A 20250-nucleotide genomic window follows, 5' to 3' on the forward strand; every position below is an offset into this window, starting at 1 on the left:
TATATCTGTTGCTAAACTGCTCACCATTTTTAAGTATCACAAGTTCCTGCACTTAGCTTTTGCCTTCTGTTCTGAGTCGAAGTTAGGGGCGAATACTGCTCTCTTCATCATGTTCAGTCCTCCTGCTTCCTGACAAAGCCACTCCAGGTAAGTCCTCACCAGGTTACGGCTGCCTGTCACAATGGCAAGATGCCCCGTAAAATAGAAGGGTAGCCAGTCTCTGTTTTCGCTAACGGGCATACCAGGCGTTTTACTTAAGGTTTCTCATCCATCCATATTTAAGGGTGCTGCAGATGTAGTCGTTATTCTCCCAGAAATCCTTACCACATTCATAGCAAGATGAAGGCATAAGTGACAGCTTCCTAACCACCACTCTTCCTTTCCCCCTCTTGACCTCTCTCCTTTGCAGTATCAAGCCAGAAAAAGAAAATTATTCTCTCTGGATTTGCGCATTTTGTGTCTAAAAAGGCACTGTTTGCTGCCTCATTGTCACTGGTTTGTCCTTGCTTTTCCCTCATTTTCACTGCTTTCTCCTTGCTTTTTCCCCTGTTTTTGTGCGCCTTCTCCTTGCTTTTCCTCTCATTTTCACTGCTTTCGCCTTGCTTTTTTCCCTGTTTTTGTGTGCATTCTCCTTGATTTTCACTCATTTTCCACTGTTTTTCCTTGCCTTTCCTGTTTTTTGTGTGCCTTCTACTTGCTTTTTCTTTGTTTTCACTGTTTTCTCCTTGCAATTTCTCTCATTGATGGCCCAGCCTGCTGCCTGTTCTTTTCTGCCTCCACACCCACTGACTCCCAGCGCCCCTCCCTCCTCCCAGGACTTATTTTATGGAGGCCACATGGACTGACCACTCCGTCATACACTTCAACATCTCCAGGCCCCCGCATGACGCCACCATGACATCCAGTGCCCCCCCTCCCCTCCTCCCCCACTGACTGTGAAGCAAAGTTTCAGAGACCAACTGAACTGACGCCCTCAACCCCTCCAGCCTCTCCACCAACCTCAAACAAGAAGTAAAGAACTGCAGCGCCAGGATCACCATTTGTGCTGACAACATCGTCCCCGTCAAAAGCAGCATCCAGAGAAAACCCTCCAAAAAAGCCTGCTGGTAAACCCCTGAACTCAGAACAGTTGAATGAGACAGAAAGCAGCTGAAGAGGAAGTAGCGTGCAAGCAGAAATACCTCTGACAGGGCAGCTCTCAAGACGTCCCTCAACCTCTAACACTGCCTGCTGCGAACAATAAATATGGCAGCTTTAGTCACGCATATCGAACCAGGAAGCAACAACACCAAGGAACTCTTCAACATTGTTAAGGAATTCTCCAACCCGATGGATAGTGAAAATAACATCACACCCTCACGGGAGCTCTGGAACAACCTTGCTGATTTCTTTCTCAACAAGATTGCAACCATATTCAGGAATTTCGAACCCCAACCTCCACCTACGAGCTCCATCAACAGACTCATCACCATCACAACCAACGCCATCCACAGACTAACCACTTGGAACCTTCTCTCCGCTGAGGACACCACTTTCACCATGAAACCCATCCATTCAGGACCCCTCGTAGACCCCTACCCACACCACATCTTCAGTCTTTCCCAGCTAAGGTACAGGAAAAAATCATCAACAAGCAACTTATGGCCTCCCTGGAGCAGAACCAGCTACTCAACGCCTCCCAATCCGGCTTCCTCAGCAGTCACAGCACCAAGACCCCCATAATCGCAGCCACGGACGACATGCATACTCTCACTGACTGATACTCCTCAACCTCTTGGCAGCCTTCGATACTGTATCCCACCACACGCTGATCAAAACAAATAACTCCACCACATTTACATCCAAGGGGACACACTCAGATGGATCACCTCCTTACTCACGTGAAAAACCCAGATGATTCACCTATGTCTTTTCACCTCCGAACCAAAAAAAACCATGCTTTTTAACATATATGTGACCCAGCTAGCCAACATCGTCAGATCCCATGGTCTCAACAAAATCTCCTACGGAGACGACACCCAACTAATTCTCTTGCTCACCAACGACCCCAATTCCACCAAAACAAACATACACAGATGCATGACAAGCATCGTCAATTGGATGAAAGAAAAGTGCTTGCAGCTAAACACAGAGAACATTGAAGTTCTGATCTTCGTCAAGAGCAGCAACACATGGAATGACTCCTGGTGGCCTTCACAACTAGTACCCGCATCCTTTCCTTCAGAACATACCAGAAACCTCCGAATCATCATTGGCAACAGGCTCATTGTGGAATTATAGATTAACACAGTCTCCACTGCCTTCTTCTTCACTCTGCACATGCTACATAAGCTCTTCAAGTGGCTGCCCCCGCACACAAGACGCACCATGACACATGCCTTATCACCAGTTTTCTAGACTGCTGCCACATCCTCTACATAGGAATCGCCTTGCACCTCCAACATACGATTCATGCCATACAGAATGCCACAGCCAGGCTCATCCTCAATTTACCGTCACAATTCAACATCAGGCCAAACCTCCGGCAACTCCAACGGCTCCCTGTGTGGAAGAGGTGAGTATTCAAGCTGTTGACCCTAGCACACCCAGCACTACACAACCAAAGACCCGCCTATGTTAACCACTGCCTAAATTTCCACCAACCTTCACGAAGACTACAATCTGCCTTCCTGTCGCTTGCACACACTCCATGCATCCACCAAAGCAGAAGTGGAGGACGTGCCTTCTCTCACGTAGCAGCAAAAAACTGGAACAGCCTCCCCAAGCATCTCTAGACCATCACCTCTCATCCGTAATTCCGTAGAGCTCTCAAGACCTTGCTATTCAAATGAGCCGCTGAGACCTGGAAGTGCCTGGATACTCTCAAGGGTGATTAGTCGTGCTTTACCAATCCTGTTTGATTTATTGATTGAAGGGTTCTAGGTTCCTTTATTGTAAAACATTGTTCCTATGGTATTTTCAAGTGTCTGACCCAGTCGGAATTTCTTGCCCTTGGATTCTATAAGTTACGCACCCAAACCCTGACTGGGTTCATACCAACACTTTTCTTCTAAAATAGGCCTTTATAAGCTCTTTTCTTCTGTTAGCACACAATGCATGATGCTGCCAGATGCCATCTTGCATACTGTGCAAATAGAAGAAAGATTATCACGGCTTAGATGAGAAAAATAAAGTAAATGTAAACCTGTCCACATGCTCTGCTTCTTTGAAAAATGTGCAAAGCTCACATGGTAATTTTACGTTTCCTCAGGAATAATTTCTAATCGAATTAGGAAGAGAAAAGTATCATTTTTATCATGAAAAATATATTTTTGCCTTCTGTTTACTTATTGTTTCAGATCTTATACATAGTGTGCAAAAGATACTTTGCTCTGTTCATCCATTTAACAAGTGTATGAACACCAAGGTTTCAGTTGTTTAGGAATGGTCACTTGATGCTGGTTTAGAGTGCACCTCAATAATGTACTTGGGTAATCAAGAAGACACTGTGTTCAGTATCGAAGAAGAGTGGTAGAGTATGTTGGATTTGGATTAGTAGCCAACAGGTGTTTACATAAGCTCTTAAGGACCCATTGAAAATGTTTGGTATTCTGTTAGCTGTCTCATTTGGCTAATGCGTAATTATTGTCATAACTATGTGTCATTCTTTATTCCCTAAGTTAACTTATGAAAAACATGTATGACTGTAATTGTGCTATTCCTTCTGTGGTATACATTTATTATGACTTCCATTGTGGCAATGCTTTATTACTTAGCATTTAATTAAAATGCCTCTGAGTACAAATAATCCAGCAAGAATCCTGCCAGGTAATGAGACAATGTATGTAGTAATCCATATGCAGAGCCAAAAGGTTGGTGAGGTCCCTCCCTGTTATCTCCAGTTAAGCTATCATTAAGGATCCGAGGGGCACATGATATCTAGCCTGGGGGGTAGTCAAGAACATAATCCATGCAGTAGACCAGAAGAACTGCTTTAAGCATTTTAAATGGTTTAATTTACTAAGGAGTATCATCCAATGACTAAGAGCACTCAAATTGAAATTCATCAGGGTGGAACAGGTGAGTTGACCCTGACCTGTCGCATATGTCACCTAGGTGCAGGGAGAGAAGGTATCATAAAGTTTAAACCCATATATCTACCTAGAGAACTTTCTTAAGGATCTAGCCTCTGACTTGTGGGCACACTTGTACAGACTTCATATTGCAGTTTTTGTACCCCACCTAGTGGATGTGGGCGGGGTGGCAAGTATAGCAGATAGAAATCTCTTAAGTTATTTCCCAAGAACTCAGTCATATGCCCAGATATCCATATATATCAGTTGATTACCTATGTGTGCTCCACATACCGAAAAATTGAATTATTTGAGGCCCAAGCCCCAGGAGTACCTGCCTACCCAATAAAGGCTGCGCAGCCCCAGTTTTACTTGTTTGGAAGTCACTGGCCAGAAGCCTTGATGACTCTGAGGTAGTCTGCTTGCAGCTCACACACAGATGTTTGTATTTGTTATGATATGCAACTGCTATACAGATATGTAAAGTGCACTACCACCCAAGAGTGTTTCCTGGTGCTGAGCAGGCAGCCTGGCAGCAGGGTATCATGGCACTAGCCTAGCCAATAGGTGACACATTTGTGTGTAGGACTCCTGCGTTTGTCCTGATTGAAGTCCCAACAAAGAGAGCTCACCTAAAACCTCTAGTGTGAGTACCTCATTCCTGTGGTGCATAACCCAGTGGGGATATCTTCTTGGTTGTCTTGAAATGCTTTTTGCACTTGAGCCTGACTTTGCTAAAGAACAGGTTATCATTGATCTCTTCAGTTGACTAACAGTATGTGATGAAAGCAAACAGGTTCACAGGTGCTGCTTCTTCCAGGCTGCAGGCAAATATTCTGGCATCACCTTTCAGAATTTAAGATGTCCAGGGATCCTGAGCTTGACAGGGTTTTCCTTGATAGGGAATGCTGTAAAGGTCCAGACCAGTGATACTTATATGTCCATGTACTTCAAAACAGCTACCTCAGTTTGCTACAGTTAATATGTATCTGATAGAGGCTTCTAACCACAGAGTCCCTACCTTAAAATATTCCCCAGGCGTCAAACTGGATCCAGAAACTTTTGGGGAGCAGTACCCTTGCGTGCCTGTAGGAGGCATCATTCAACTCTATCTGGTGTCTGTGCTTTAGGTGATGTGCAGTGCCTATATAAGGGCCATCCCAGTTTGCCGACGTCTGTTCCTTTCTTTCCACGCCAGTCACCGCAGATCTGCATAGAGCCCCTCCCCAGTCTCTTCTTACTAACCTTTTTTGAAACTTTTCTCAAAGATTTTTCAAGACTTTGCTCCTAGTGAGAAGAATGTCCACCAGAAAGGCCAGTTTGACACTATGTGGCACCTGTCACTGACAGATGTCGGTGACGGGGCCTGCACTTGGTTTGTCTTTGTTGTGTGGAGTGGGACCACAATGCCATAGCATGCAAGGATTTCCATGCCATGCTCTCTGAAACGCTGAGGGAGCAATCCCTGAAGCTCCTCTCCACCCAATGTCGACCAACTCCGCCACACAAGTCTTCCCTTTGTGATGGAGGCTGAGCCGTCTTCGCGCCTCCCTGAATTGCCAGAAGTCTGAGTGACTCCCAACTCAAAGAAATGTACAAGGCCATTCACATCATCTTTGACTGGCTGACCCCTCTGGAGTGCCCTTGAGACCCATGAGTCTGGGAGGGGTCCCTCCTGGTCTTCTGCCAGGGGGATTCGCCCTTGGCACCAGTCGGGCCCAAGGGATCGAGTGACCAATCTAGAGTGGCTTTGGCCAATTGACCCAGACCTTCCCCCATAATTCCCGACTCTTCTACGGAGTTGGAAAGGCATCATCCAACATGGACTCCAGTGCCAACCAGGGGCAGAATTCCCTTATCAGCCAGTGCCTTGTTCCTCTGACAGGCCTCGATTGGGTGATGATTGGTGGTGTTCTGCAGATCCTAATGGATATAAACCATTAGAAAATCTCAGACACCTGGTATGAGGATCGGGCGGGTGCTAATGGACTGACCAGCTTCCAGACACTGGCCTGGTCTCTTCCCCTGCCATGCCTATCCACAAGGTTGTCTCTTTCCCAGTGGTGGTGCTGAGGGCGGAAGGAGGCCGCGGGCCTTAAGCTGTCCCTCATGGCAGGCAAGACAGACATCTTGACAGAGGTGCTTCAGCAAGGAGTTGCCCCCACCGACCCATTACTCCCATTTAATGAAGCCCTTACCAGCGTCCTACTTTGGCCACCAAGTTTCACAATCTTTTTGTGTCCAAGGATGCAGTTCTCATAGACCACATGGGACAGGTAGCCATAAGTTGAGCAATTTTACCCTGCCTCCATACACACCATCCCGACAGCCGCAGGTTCCAACCTCCTTCAGTTTACCTTCTGACCATCACAGACACCCATGGGGGGGCAGGATATGCCTGTGCCAATCCCTTGCACCTCTGGATGTCAATAACATCCAATCATTGGATATTGAATCTTGTTCAAAGGGGCTATTCCCTCCCCTTTGTGAGCTCCCATGCAACACACTTACTATAGGCTGATGAACCACCTCTCCTTGCTCTGCTCCTTGCTTCGGAAAGTGTTGGCTTTCTTGGCCAAGGGAGTTATAGAGACGGTGCCAGCATCAGAAGTAGGTCAAGGTTGCTATTCCTGCTACTTTCTAATGCCCAAGAAGGATGGTGACTGTTGTCTGATTCTAGGCCTGCTTCTTCTCAACCTCTTCCTGAAAAGGAGAAATACATCATGCTCATGCAAGTTCTGTCTGCCCTAGACTGGGAAGCCTGGATGGTAATGTTGGACGTGCAAGACACTAATTTCTACAATCTGATAGAGACTTCTAGCTGCAGCTTCCTTACCTTAGAATTCCCCGGCGCCAGCTTCGAATCCGGAATTTTCCTGCTGAGCAGTACCCCGTGCGTGCCATCGGGCGGCATCGTTCGGATCCGCGTGCGTCTTCAGCGTCGTTGGAGCCGTCTATGACATCATGGTTGTCTATATAGGCGCGTCTCGCGTACGTCAGTTATTTTCCATCCGCGTCGGTTAAGTGCAGTTCCGGAAAGACCTACCCTTCTTCGGCGGTTTGTCGAGGCTTTTTTGACTGTTTGAAGTCATGTCTTTGAGAAAGACAGGGTTCAAGCCGTGTGGTGCGTGTCATCCCACCATGTCGGTGACGGACCCGCACTGTGTTTGTCTTTGGTGCCTGGAGAAGGACCACGATTCCACCTCGTGCTCCGACTGTCGGGCCATGGTGCCAAATGCCTTGAGGGAGAGATCCCTCAAGCTTCTTGCGGCCCGACATTCGTCTTCGGTGGGCACGACTCCGCGGAGGTCACAGTCCCGCAGTAGGAGGAGGTTGCGGCACCGCTCGCGGAGCCCCAAGTCCTCTTCCTCGCATTCGTGGTCATCCGAAGGTAAGAGGCACAAGAAGAAGAAGTCCAAGCGGACTTAGTCTTTGCCACGCCCGTCGGGCGACGAGGCGTCTCGGGAACATTGACGTTCCGAGCACGGTTCTGCAGAGCCGTCGCCAGGGTCGACTCTGCGTCTTCCCCCCCTTTCCGGGGACCGGATTGACCCCCGCTCAAATAAAATAAATTTACGATGCTATGCGTCTCGTTTTTGAGCGGGCTGCACCCTCGGTGGGTCTTCGGGCCTGTGGGGTCAGCAGAGACCCCTTCAAATTCGACGCCGGCGGCTTCGGCCTCGCGCCGTTGGGGACCCCAGGATCCGAAACTGGATCCGGACCAGCGCCGGTCCCTCACAGTCGACCTCCATCGGGGCCAGGTCCAACGATGAAGATTCCGCCACCGGCGCCCACCAGTGGCAGACCCATCCTTATTACGGATGATCCGGAGCCGGAGCGACATCGTATGACGTCGACTTCGACAGAGCCAATTCGGCCCAGATCATTGTCTGAGCATTATTTAGATCAGCCAGACGCAGGAGAGGAATGGGAGGGGTCTGAGGACCCTTTAGAATGTGGTTTACAACAGGACTGGTATGAGGATCTAGGGGAGGCAAGTGGACTGCACATGTCTGCGCACGGTGGAGAAGTGTGGCTCAATGGTTAGAGCGGCAGACCTTGATGCAGAAATCTGGCCCGGGACCAGGGTTCAATTCCCGCTTCGGCGGGTCTTGGGCTCAATTTCCTCGGACCTGATAATTCTCGCATCGGTGCCTAATCTAATTCATGGGTCCCACTCTGTAACTCTGGGCAATAGCATGCTTAATCTCCACAACGGCCCCACCAGCGCTGGGATGCCTGGCTTCACCTTGGAGGTTGCCCAGGAGTGGGCACCTCACAGGGAAAAGCCAGGAGGGGTTCCACAGCGGTATGCGTACAGAGCCTTGAGACCCTAACGGGTGAGTAGTGCGCTATACAAGTACGAAGTTTAAGTTTACAGTCTCCAGATACTGGTATGCTCTCTCCTCCAAATGTGGCTACGGAGGAGGGTGCTTCTTTTGCTATGGTGGTGCGTAGGGCAGCTGAGGTCTTGGACCTAGATTTGCCTACGGTGCCAGTCAGGACGAATATCCTGACAGAAGTGCTTCAGCTGGGGGTGACAACATCGGAGCCGATGTTGCCCTTCAATGAGGCTCTTACAGATGTCCTTCTGGGTACGTGGTCCAAACCCAGCACAGGGGCTCCTGTGAATAGGACGTTCGGCCGCTGCCATAGACCCGCCCCAAGCGACCCTAGTTTCCTGACACAACACCCCACTCGTGAGAGCTTGGTTGTCCAAGCCTCTACTTCCCGTGGTGCCTTCCCTTCCGCTCCCCCGGGTAGGGAATCCAAGAGGCTGGATCAGCTTGGGAAGAAGATGTTTTCTTCCACCAGCCTGGCATTGAGGTCCGTAAACACCTCTTGCCTATTGGGCCATTATTCCCATACTTTATGGGATACGGTGTGTAAGGAAATGCCTCCTTGGCATGGTTACCCCCTGACTTTTTGCCGTTACTGATACTAAGTTATGACTTGAAAGTGTGCTGGGACCCTGCTAACCAGGCCCCAGCACCAGTGTTCTTTCCCTAAACTGTACCTTTGTCTCCACAATTGGCACAACACTGGCACTCAGATAAGTCCCTTGTAACTGGTACCCCTGGTACCAAGGGCCCTGATACCAGGGAAGGTCTCTAAGGGCTGCAGCATGTCTTATGCCACCCTGGGGACCCCTGACTCAGCACATACACACTGCCTCACAGCTTGTGTGTGCTGATGGGGAGGAAATCACTAAGTTGACATGGCACTCCCCTCAGAGCGCCATGCCAACCTCACACTGCCTGTGGCATACGTAAGTCACCCCTCTAGCAGGCCTTCCAGCCCTAAGGCAGAGTGCACTATACCACAGGTGAGGGCATACGTGCATGAGCACTATGCCCTTACAGTGTCCAAGCAAAACCTTAGACATTGTAAGTGCAGGGTAGCCATTAGAGTATATGGTCTGGGAGTTTGTCAAACACGAACTCCACTGCACCATAATGGCTACACTGAAAACTGGGAAGTTTGGTGTAAGAAAATGCCTCCTTGGCATGGTTAGCCCCTGACATTTTACCTTTGCTGATGTCAAGTTATGATTTGAAGGTGTGCTGAGGCCTGCTAACCAGGCCTCAGCACCAGTGTTCTTTCCCTAACCTGTACCTTTGTTTCCACAATTGGCACACCCTGGCATCCAGGTAAGTCCCTTGTAACTGGTACCTCTGGTACCAAGGGCCCTGATGCCAGGGAAGGTCTCTAAGGGCTGCAGCATGTCTTATTCCACCCTGAAGACCCCTCACTCAGCACAGACACACTGCTTGCCAGCTTGTGTGTGCTGGTGGGGAGAAAATGACTAAGTCGACATGGCACTCCCCTCAGGGTGCCATGCCAACCTCACACTGCCTATGGCATAGATAAGTCACCCCTCTAACAGGCCTTACAGCCCTAAGGCAGGGTGCACTATACCATAGGTGAGGGCATAGGTGCATGAGCACTATGCCCCTACAGTGTCTAAGCAAAACCTTAGACATTGTAAGTGCAGGGTAGCCATAAGAGTATATGTTCTGGGAGTCTGTCATACACGAACTCCACAGCACCATAATGGCTACACTGAAAACTGGGAAGTTTGGTATCAAACTTCTCAGCACAATAAATGCACACTGATGCCAGTGTACATTTTATTGTGAAATACACCCCAGAGGGCATCTTAGAGATGCCCCCTGAAAACATACCCGACTTCCAGTGTGGGCTGACTAGTTTTACCAGTCTGCCACACACCAGACATGTTGCTGGCCACATGGGGAGAGTGCCTTTGTCACTCTGTGGCTAGTAACAAAGCCTGTACTGGGTGGAGGTGCTTCTCACCTCCCCCTGCAGGAACTGTAACACCTGGCGGTGAGCCTCAAAGGCTCACCCCCTTTGTTACAGCACCCCAGGACACTCCAGCTAGTGGAGATGCCCGCCCCCTCCGGCCACGTCCCCACTTTTGGCGGCAAGGCCGGAGGAGATAACGAGAAAAACAAGGAGGAGTCACTGGCCAGTCAGGACAGCCCCTAAGGTGTCCTGAGCTGAGGTGACTCTGACTTTTAGAAATCCTCCATCTTGCAGATGGAGGATTCCCCCAATAGGATTAGGGATGTGCCCCCCTCCCCTCAGGGAGGAGGCACAAAGAGGGTGTAGCCACCCTCCTGGCTAGTAGCCATTGGCTACTAACCCCCCAGACCTAAACACACACCTAAATTTAGTATTTAGGGGCTCCCAGAACCTAGCAAGATAGATTCCTGCAACCTGAAGACGAAGAAGGACTGCTGACCTGAAAGCCCTGCAGAGAAGACGGAGACACCAACTGCTTTGGCCCCAGCTCTACCGGCCTGTCTCCCCACTTCAAGAAAAACTGCAACCGCGATGTCTTCCACAGGGTCCAGCGACCCCTGAAGCCTCAGAGGACTACCCTGCATCTAAAAGGACCAAGAACTACAGAGAAAAGCGGCTCTGCTCCAAAGAAGAAACATCTTTGCAACAAAGAAGCAACTTTTAAAGACCACACGTTTCCCGCCAGAAGCGTGAGACTTTGCACTCTGCACCCGACCTGCGGAGAAACAACACTACAGGGAGGACTCCCCGGGGATTGCGACCCTGTGAGTAGCCAGAGTTGACCCCCCCTGCCCCCCCCCCCCCCCAGCGACGCCTGCAGAGGGAATCCAGAGGCTCCCCCTGATCGCGACTGCCTGCTTCTAAGAACCCGACGCCTGGTAAAGACACTGCACCCCCCCCTTGCCTGCCTGCTTCGCTGAAGAGACCCCTTGGTCTCCCATTGAACTCCATTGCAAACCAGACGCCTGTTTGCACTCTGCACCAGGCCGCCCCGTGCCGCTGAGGCTGTACTTTTTGTGCTGACTTGTATCCCTCCCCCCCCCCCCGGTGCCCTACAAGACCCCCCTGGTCTGCCCTCCGAAGACACGGGTACCTACCTGCTGGCAGACTGGAACCGGGGCACCCCCCTTCTCCATTGAAGCCTATGCGTTTTTGGGCACCACTTTCACCTCTGCACCTGACCGGCCCTGAGCTGCTGGTGTGGTAACTTTGGGGTTGCTGTGAACCCCCAACTGTGGGCTACCTTGGACCCAACTTTGAACCCTGTAGGTGGTTTACTTACCTGCAAAACTAACAAACACTTACCTCCCCCAGGAACTGTTGAAGATTGCACTAAGTGTCTAGTTTTATGGATCAAATCTGTTTATTGTTTTAAACAAATCAACATATAGACCAAACATATCACAATATGATAAACATGCCAAACTCTCCCTCAGCCCCCATTAGCTCGCCCCTCTTATTGCCATATCAGAAGGCCCCTTTAACAATCTCATCCAGGCTACTCATAAAAATTACTGGGCCCTTCAGTAGGTCCTTAGTGTTGCGAGCCAAATCTCATGCTTGTAATACAGAACACATCATGAACAAATAAAACATAGAACATTAACCGTGCTTCCCTTAAGTGATCCCGGCGCTTCATCTTTCCAAATCCCCGCCCTCTCCCCACCTCAGTACTCTCATTCTCTACCGGAATCCATCCGTTATACACGCGCTCAATAGTTCGTCAGCCCCAAGACTCGCAAATGCATGGGGTTTGTGAGCTCCGTAAAGTCAGTGTGTAAGATCTGAAGAAACGGCCTCCACAGCGCAGGCAATTCGCCCATTCGCTGCTGGGAGGCTAGGGTAAGCTTCTCCATCGCCAGAATGAACCTCAGTTTCTGCAGCCAAGAAACATATGTCGGTACTCTATCAGTGCCCCACAAGGCTAGGATCAGCTGCAGTGCCGCATTAAGTGCAAAGGCCTTCTGCCGCCCCTTCAGCGATCGCAGGGGGAAGGTGTGGGGGTTTGGCACACCCAGCAGGATGTACAAAGGGAATCTAGGAATTGTAGTGTTTAACGCTGCATCAAGCTCGTCTACCACACTCTCCCAGAATCTATGGAGCTTGGGACAGTGCCACAGCAAATGCACCAGAGAACCCCTTCCTCCACAGCCCCTCCAACAGAGGTTAGCTCTAGTGGGATCCCATGCATGCATCCTTGCTGGGGTGTAGTACCAATAAGAAGTCACCAGAGAAAGGGGTAATGGGCCCTCAACGCCTCCTCTCTCTCCGGGCCTAGGAAATGTCCAAGGACCTGGGACTTCTGCATATTCACCCGAAACCCAGAGACCCGACCAAACTCATCAAGTATCCCCATAAGCGCCGGTAGGGACGTCGCGGGCTCCGCCAGGGTAAGGATCACATCATCCGCATATAGGGTGATGAGGTGATGTTCGCCACCGAACTTTATGCCAGAGACTGAAGAGCTATCGCGCAGGCGCTGTGCCAAGGGTTCCATATAAAGCGCAAACAGAAGAGGAGAAAGCAGGCACCTCTGTCTCGTCCCTCGCTTTATTGGGAACGGCAGGGAAAGGGTACCATTGACTCGGATCGCAGCTCTAGGGGACCGGTAGATACAACGAATCCATGCCATAAAGCCGGGCCCCATTCCGAACCGCTCCAACACTTTAAAGAGATATGGCTAATGAACCCTATCGAACGCCTTCTCTGCGTCAATAGACAGGAAGAGTGCCTCCCGGCGATAACGCTCCGTTTTATCTAGCAAATGAAGCAGCCGCTTCGTAGTATCACTGCACTGGCGATGTGGAATGAAACCCGCCTGATCTGGGTCCACAAGACCCGACATGTAGAGATTAAGGCGATGGGCGAGTATACCTGTAAACAGTTTGGCATCTACATTTAGAAGCGATATCGGCCTATAAGAAGCACACTCCTCTGGGTCCTTTCCTGGCTTATGTATAACTGCAATGGTAGCATCAAGCATGCTGGGTGCTAGGGTTCCCGACTCCCGAAAGGATTTAAAAAGCCGCACTAAAAGTGGCACCAGTTCCGCACAGAAGGTCTTGTAAAAAAGTGCGGTAAAACCGTCCGGGCCTGGGGATTTCCCCACCTTTAGGCGCAAGATCGCCGAAATGACCTCTTCGGCCCCAAACGGCTGATCCAATAAGGACGCCTCGCGCTCCCCCAAGGGGGTAATTGCTACACCATCCAGAAATGAGTCTGGAGCCACACCATCCCTGTCGTCCTCCACGTAAAGCCCCCGGTAGAACTCAGCGAACGTCTCTGCAATCCGATCACTTGTTCTTGCTTCCATTCCAGATGAGGAACGGACCACCTTTTATTGCCGATGCCGCACGAGCAACCGATGCGTCAAGAGCTTCCCACACCTGTTACTCCCAATATAATATTTATGTTTAAGACGCACTATCGCGTACTCCGCCCTGTCCCAATCTAGGCGTCTCAATTGCTGCCGCACCTTCTCTAGCTCCCTCCAAATTCTGGGTGTTCCAGTAGACTTGCTGGAGCTCTCCAGTGCTGCTGCCCTCTGCTCCAGCTCGACTCTCTTCTCCCTCCTTGCCCTATTGTCTCTAGCCGACAGCGCAATGACCTGCCCCATCACCACCGCCTTCAGAGCCTCCCAAAGCGTTGCCAAACAGGTGTTCCCGTCGTCATTAAAGCTCAAGTAGTCCTTGATTGCAGACCGTATCGACTCTTCCGTTGCCTCACTCTGAAGCAGCGAATCTCTAAAACGCCAGCCCGGAGTCCCTCCCCTGGCCACCTTCACTGTGAGCTCTACAGTAATAGGAGCATGGTCCGACTGGGCCCAAGGCTCTATCGTAGCCTCACTAACTCGCGAGATAATCTCCTGTGACGCCAGAAAAAGGTCTAACTGGGCATATGTCCTAGTCGCAGCTGAGTAAAAGGAATAGTCCCTAAGCGCAGGGTGCCTCCGTCTCCACACATCCTCTAATCCACACTCAGTCAGCCACTGGCACCCCACTGCTGTCAACGCCCCAGTCTGCCCAAAACGGTGGCCGGAGCGGTCCAGCTCATTATCCATCACCATGTTAAAATCTCCCCCCACCAAGATGGCTCCATCCGGCGAGTGTAGAGTTGGGAATATAGCCTGCCTCAAGAAGGCTTCCTGCTGGGTATTGGGAGCATACAAAGAAGCAACCGTGAAGACAAAGGCCCCAAGCCTTATTTTGAGAGCTAGAAGCCTCCCCTGTACCTCATGTATCTGGGCCAGTACTTCCCCATGAAATGATCTAGAAAGCAGAATCGCCACCACTGCATGTTTCGTGGGAGCTGAAGAACAGAATTGTCTAGGGAACCACTTTGAGCGCATGCGATATGTATCCTTATGCAATAAATGTGTCTCCTGCAACAAGCAGATGTGGCTCCCAGACCTCTCCAGGCCTGATAAGATAGCTAGCCTCTTAGCCGGACCATTGAGCCCACGGACATTTAAGCTTACGCACCTAATAGACATGCAATCGGGAGGGAAGAACGCTCAGTGGTGGAGTCGTCGCGCAGGGGAACCATAGACCAAGACAGCACCACAACCCCTTCAAACAGCAGGGCCAGTTTACTGCCCCACTCATTGACCAGAATCCCAGGGAAGCACACAAACAAAAAACTATAGCGCACAACGGGTGCATACAGCCAACCAGTCCTCTCACGTCCATTTCCGTAGAGACAAAGTCTCAACAGGGCCGGAGAACCTCTCAAGTTTTTCCAGCCAAGTCCATCCCCTCCGCCGCCCATGCCCCTCTTCCACTGCCACAAAACCTTGCGCCACATGATCCATATCAGTTCAGCTCTCCTCGGTCACAGCTCTGTTACGCAATGGTCCCAGCAGCCACCGAGCACAACGCCGATTGCCGCTCCGACATCTGCTCCACGGCCGTAGGACGGTGTTGCTTCCTCCGCCTATCCCTCCGCCTCCAACGCTGGTGGTCGTTGTTAGCCAGGTCCCGGTCTCCTCCCAGCTCTTGACCGTCTCCCTCCAGGTGCAGGATCTGATATGCCTCCGGTAGAGATTTCACCTGTCTGAGCCGATCCTCCCATCGAAAGACAAGGCGAAATGGATGGCCCCACGAGTAAGACACATCATGTGCTCTCAGATGCTCCGTGATGGGCTTAAATTCTCGTCTTCGCTGCAGAGTCCTCACCGAGAGGTCCTGGAACAGTTGGAGCACGTGTCCCCTGAAGTGTACCTGCGGGAGATTGCGCACCCTTTACAATATGCTCTCTTTAAGTACGTAATTGTGTACACAGGCTAGTATGTCTGGCGGTCGTTCACCAGCGCCTCCAGCCCGGGCTGCCCGATGGACTCTGCCCAGCGTGATCTCCCTAGTCTCCTCCAGCCCAAGTATCGAGCGGAACAGCGCCACCACGTAGTCACCAATATCCTCCTTCTCCGCCCCAGCCGGCACTCCTCTAATGCGAATGGTATGCCTTCTAGAGCAGTTCTCCAAGTCCTCCACCGCTAGTTGTAGAAGGTCCTGCTGTTCCCTAAGTCAGACAACCTCTTGTTGCAGGCCCGCCACTTCCTTGCCGTGGGATATCTCACCGTCCTCCATCTGTGACACCCGCTCTCCCAGGGACGTGACCTCCCCTCGTAGCTCCTTCACCTCCTGAGAAATGTCTCTGCGGAGTTCCTGTATGTCACCCCGGAGCGAATCGGACATAGAGGTGAGAAAGCCCTTCGTAACAGGGGCCTCCTCCTACGCTACCATCTCGCCACGTTTCTCCGGGGGCTTCGTCACTGACTGGCCTTCAACAGCACCGCCTGGCACTGGTCGCAGTCCAGCCAGCATGTCCCTGACTGATCTCTCTCGCTTTGATTTGGATGCCGCCATCACTCCCGTGTCTCCGCTGAGCCTCCTCAATCACCCAACCCGGGCCCTTCACAACGTCTCCTGGGGACCCAGCCTCACCAAACCTCGTGCTTCACCAGCCAGTGCCGTCCTGTCGCTTCCGGGCTCCCAAATGGCAGTGGCACATCTATTGGGGCTGCTACGGGCCGATCGCACTGTCAAATCGCAGCCCAGCCCCGCCTCGCCTCGCTGCTCCCCTCTCTCCAGCGCCTGGGTCCCCCAGGGGCACCTTGCCTGTCCGCGGCCTCGTCTGGGATCTCCGTCCAGCCGGAGGCCCAGGCCCAAGTCTAGGTGGCTGTCAGCGCTCTTCTCCGCACCGGGTCCCCGGCGCGATACACTACGCCGTGCTGCCCCAGCCTTGCCTGTGATCTCTGCTTCCGCTCTCGCCGCGGGCCACCGAACCTGGGCCCTCCACGCGGCCCGACCTCTGGCGCCGCTCTCCCGGGCCTCCGGCGTGGATCTAGGCCGTGCGGCTCTGCGCCTCTGCCCGGGACCGATGCCGACGCCCACGATCTCCGTGGGTCACCTCTCACCTCTCGCCTCGCGGAGCCTGCCGCTGCCTCAGGGCACCCCGTAGCCCCGCTCGTCAGGGTCGCAAGGCTGCTTTCTGGGGCCCAGGCTGCGGAGCTCGGACAAACACGTCCGCTCACCCCGCCATTTTGGCCACGCCAGCGTGTCTAGTTTTAAAATAGCTTATTGCCATTTTTGTGAAAACTGTACATGCTATTTTACTCATTCAAAGTTCCTAAAGTACCTAAGTGAAATACCTTTCATTTGAAGTATTACTTGTAAATCTTGAACCTGTGGTTCGTAATAAACTAATAAAAGATATTTTTCTATACAAAAACCTATTGGCCTGGAATTGTCTTTGAGTGTGTGTTCCTCATTTATTGCCTGTGTGTGTACAACAAATGCTTAACACTACCCTCTGATAAGCCTACTGCTCGACCACACTACCACAAAATAGAGCATTAGAATTATCTCTTTTTGCCACTATCTTACCTCTAAGGGGAACCCTTGGACTCTGTGTATGCTATTTCTTAATTTGAAATAGTACATACAGAGCCAACTTCCTACATTTGGTATCAAACTTCTCAGAATAATAAACCCACACTGATGCCAGTGTGCAATTTATTGTAAAATACACCCAGAGGGCATCTTAGAGATGCCGCCTAAAAACATACCCGACTTCCAGTGTAGGCTGACTATAAGAAATAGTGTGCACAGAGTCCAAGGGGTCCCCTTCTCTGCACGAATGTACCCGACAAAGAGTTGGTCGTCCACCCGGAACTCTTTAGTGGGATCAAGGTAGAACAATAACGCTCTTTTTGGGTCCAGCCGATGGAGACGTTCCTCTTCCTTAGAGGGATGCGGTGGTGCAAAGACTGTGGGCAGGGTGATATTTTGACCCAGATGGAAAGGGGTCACTACCTTGGGGAGGAAAGAGGCACAAGTTCTTAATACTACCTTGTCAGAATATATTGTGAGATACGGTGGTTTTGAAGATAAAGCCTGCAGCTCACTCACTCTCCTGGCAGATTTAAATGCCACCAAAAAGGCTGTTTTAATAGTGAGCAGCCGGAGAGGACAGTTATGTAAGGGCTCAAAGGGGGTACACATAAGGAAAGTAAGAACCAGATTAAGATCCCACTGGGGCATAACGAAAGGCACAGGCGGGAACAGATGCACAAGTCCTTTCAAAAACGTCTGTACTATAGGTGATTTAAACAGAGATGGTTGATCAGGCAACTGAAGAAAAACCGATAAGGCTGCAAGATAGCCCTTCAGAGTCCCTAAGGGCGAGAGACAATATAAACAAAAGGATGTTAGACAGAGAAGAAGAAGGAGGAGGATCAATAGACCTCTCTGTACAATATGAAACAAAACGTTTACAACGGCAGGCGTAGATCGACTTAGTAGAGGGACGCCTGGCTGCCAGAATGACATCACAGACCTCGGGAGGGAGATCATAAACCATCAACTGTCGCCGCTCAATCTCCACGCATGAAGGCGTAGAGTTGACAGGTTCGGGTGGAGAACCTTCCCCTGCTGCTGCGACAGAAGATCCGCCCGAAGAGGCAGCCTGATTGGAGGACCGATGCTCATTTTGAGAAGCTCTGGATACCAAACTCTCCGTGCCCAATCCTGAGCCACTAGGATTACTTGGGCCCGGTCGTTCTTGATTTTCTTGAGAATTCTGGGCAGAAGTGGTATAGGCGGAAAGCCGTACAGGAGGCCTGAACTCCACTCGTGACAAAGCGTTGCCTAGCGATAGCCCCCTTGGAACCTCCAACGCGCAAAACTGCTGATATTGCGCGTTCTCTACGGAGGCGAACAGATCTAACCAAGGCTCTCCCCACTGCTGAAAGAGTCCTTGCGCCATCTCCGGATGGAGACACCATTCGTGATCTTCTAAGCATTTTCAGCGGAGCTTGTCTGCTCTGGTGTTCAGAGAACCTGCCAGGTGTTGAACCACCAGGGTCATGTCCTGCTGTTCCAGCCATGTCCAGAGATGTAAAGCCTCTTGACAAAGGGTCCACGACCCCACACCGCCCTGCTTGTTGCAGTACCACATTGCGGTAGTGTTGTCCATCAACACCTGCACCACCTTCTCTTTCACAACAGGAAGAAATGCTTTTAATGCTAGCCGGATCGCCCGAAGCTCCAGCAAGTTGATGTGGAGCCCAGATTCCGCCGGAGACCAGTGACTTCTGATCTCCGCCTCCCCCAGATGGCAGCCCCATCCCAGAAGTGACGCATCTGTCACTACTGTTAGATCTGGTTGGGGAAGGGAGAGGAGTCTGCCTTTGACTCAATCGCAGTTCACAAACCACCACTGCAGATCTTTTGCTGTCCCCTCCGAGATCTGAACCACGTCGGTAAGATTTTCCTGACGATGTGCCCATTGGAACTTCAGGTCCCACTGCAGAGCCCTCATACGCCATCTGGCATGCTTGACCAATAGGATGCAGGAAGCCATGAGTCCCAACAGCCTCAGAGTCTGCCTCACCGAAATCCAGGATAGAGGCTGAAACATCGGTATCATAACCTGAATATCCTGGACCCGCTGTTCGGGAGGATAAGCCTGATACTGCACTGTGTCCAGAACAGCTCCGATGAAAGTGAGCTTCTGAGAGGGAGTCAGGTGTGACTTCGGCACATTTATAGTGAACCCCAGCGAATGCAGGAGGTCCGCCATCGTCTGGAGGTGGGTGACGAGAGCCTGGGGCGTAGAAGCCTTCAACAACCAATCGTCTAGGTAGGGGAAGACTGGAATCCCTGACCTGTAAGGAAATGCCTCCTTGGCATGGTTACCCCCTGACTTTTTGCCTTTGCTGATGCTAAGTTATGATTTTAAAGTGTGCTGGGACCCTGCTAACCAGGCCCCAACACCAGTGTTCTTTCCCTAAACTGTACCTTTGTCTCCACAATTGGCACAACCCTGGCACCCGGGTAAGTCCCTTGTAACTGGTACCCTTAGTACCAATGGCCCTGATGCCAGGGAAGGTCTCTAAGGGCTGCAGCATGTCTTATGCCACCATGGGGACCCCTCACTCAGCACATACACACTGCTTGCCAGCTTGTATGTGCTGGTGGGGAGAAAATGACTAAGTCAACATAGCCCTCCCCTCAGAGTGCCATGCCAACCTCACACTGCCTGTGGCATAGGTAAGTCACCCCTCTAGCAGGCCTTACAGCCCTAAGGCAGGGTGCACTACACCACAGGTGAGGGCATATGTGCATGAGCACTATGCCCCTACAGTGTCTAAGCAAAACCTTAGACATTGTAAGTGCAGGGTAACCATAAAGAGTATATGGTCTGAGAGTTTGTCAAATACAAACTCCACAGTTCCATAATGGCTACACTGAAATCTTGGAAGTTTGATATCAAACCTCTCTGCACAACAAATGCACACTGATGCCAGTGTGGAATTTATTGTAAAATACACCCAGAGGGCATCTTAGAGATGCCCCATGAATACTAGTCT

General features: G+C 51.0%; 1 protein-coding gene across 2 annotated transcripts in view; it reads left to right on the forward strand.

The window, feature by feature from the left end:
- Positions 1-20250, forward strand: part of SCAPER (S-phase cyclin A associated protein in the ER) — a 2262878-nt gene that overhangs the window by 1599231 nt on the left and 643397 nt on the right. The gene's annotated exons all lie outside the window — the stretch shown is intronic.

The sequence above is a fragment of the Pleurodeles waltl genome, chromosome 3_1 (assembly GCF_031143425.1).
Source record: "Pleurodeles waltl isolate 20211129_DDA chromosome 3_1, aPleWal1.hap1.20221129, whole genome shotgun sequence".
In the NCBI taxonomy this organism is placed as follows: Eukaryota; Metazoa; Chordata; class Amphibia; order Caudata; family Salamandridae; genus Pleurodeles; species Pleurodeles waltl.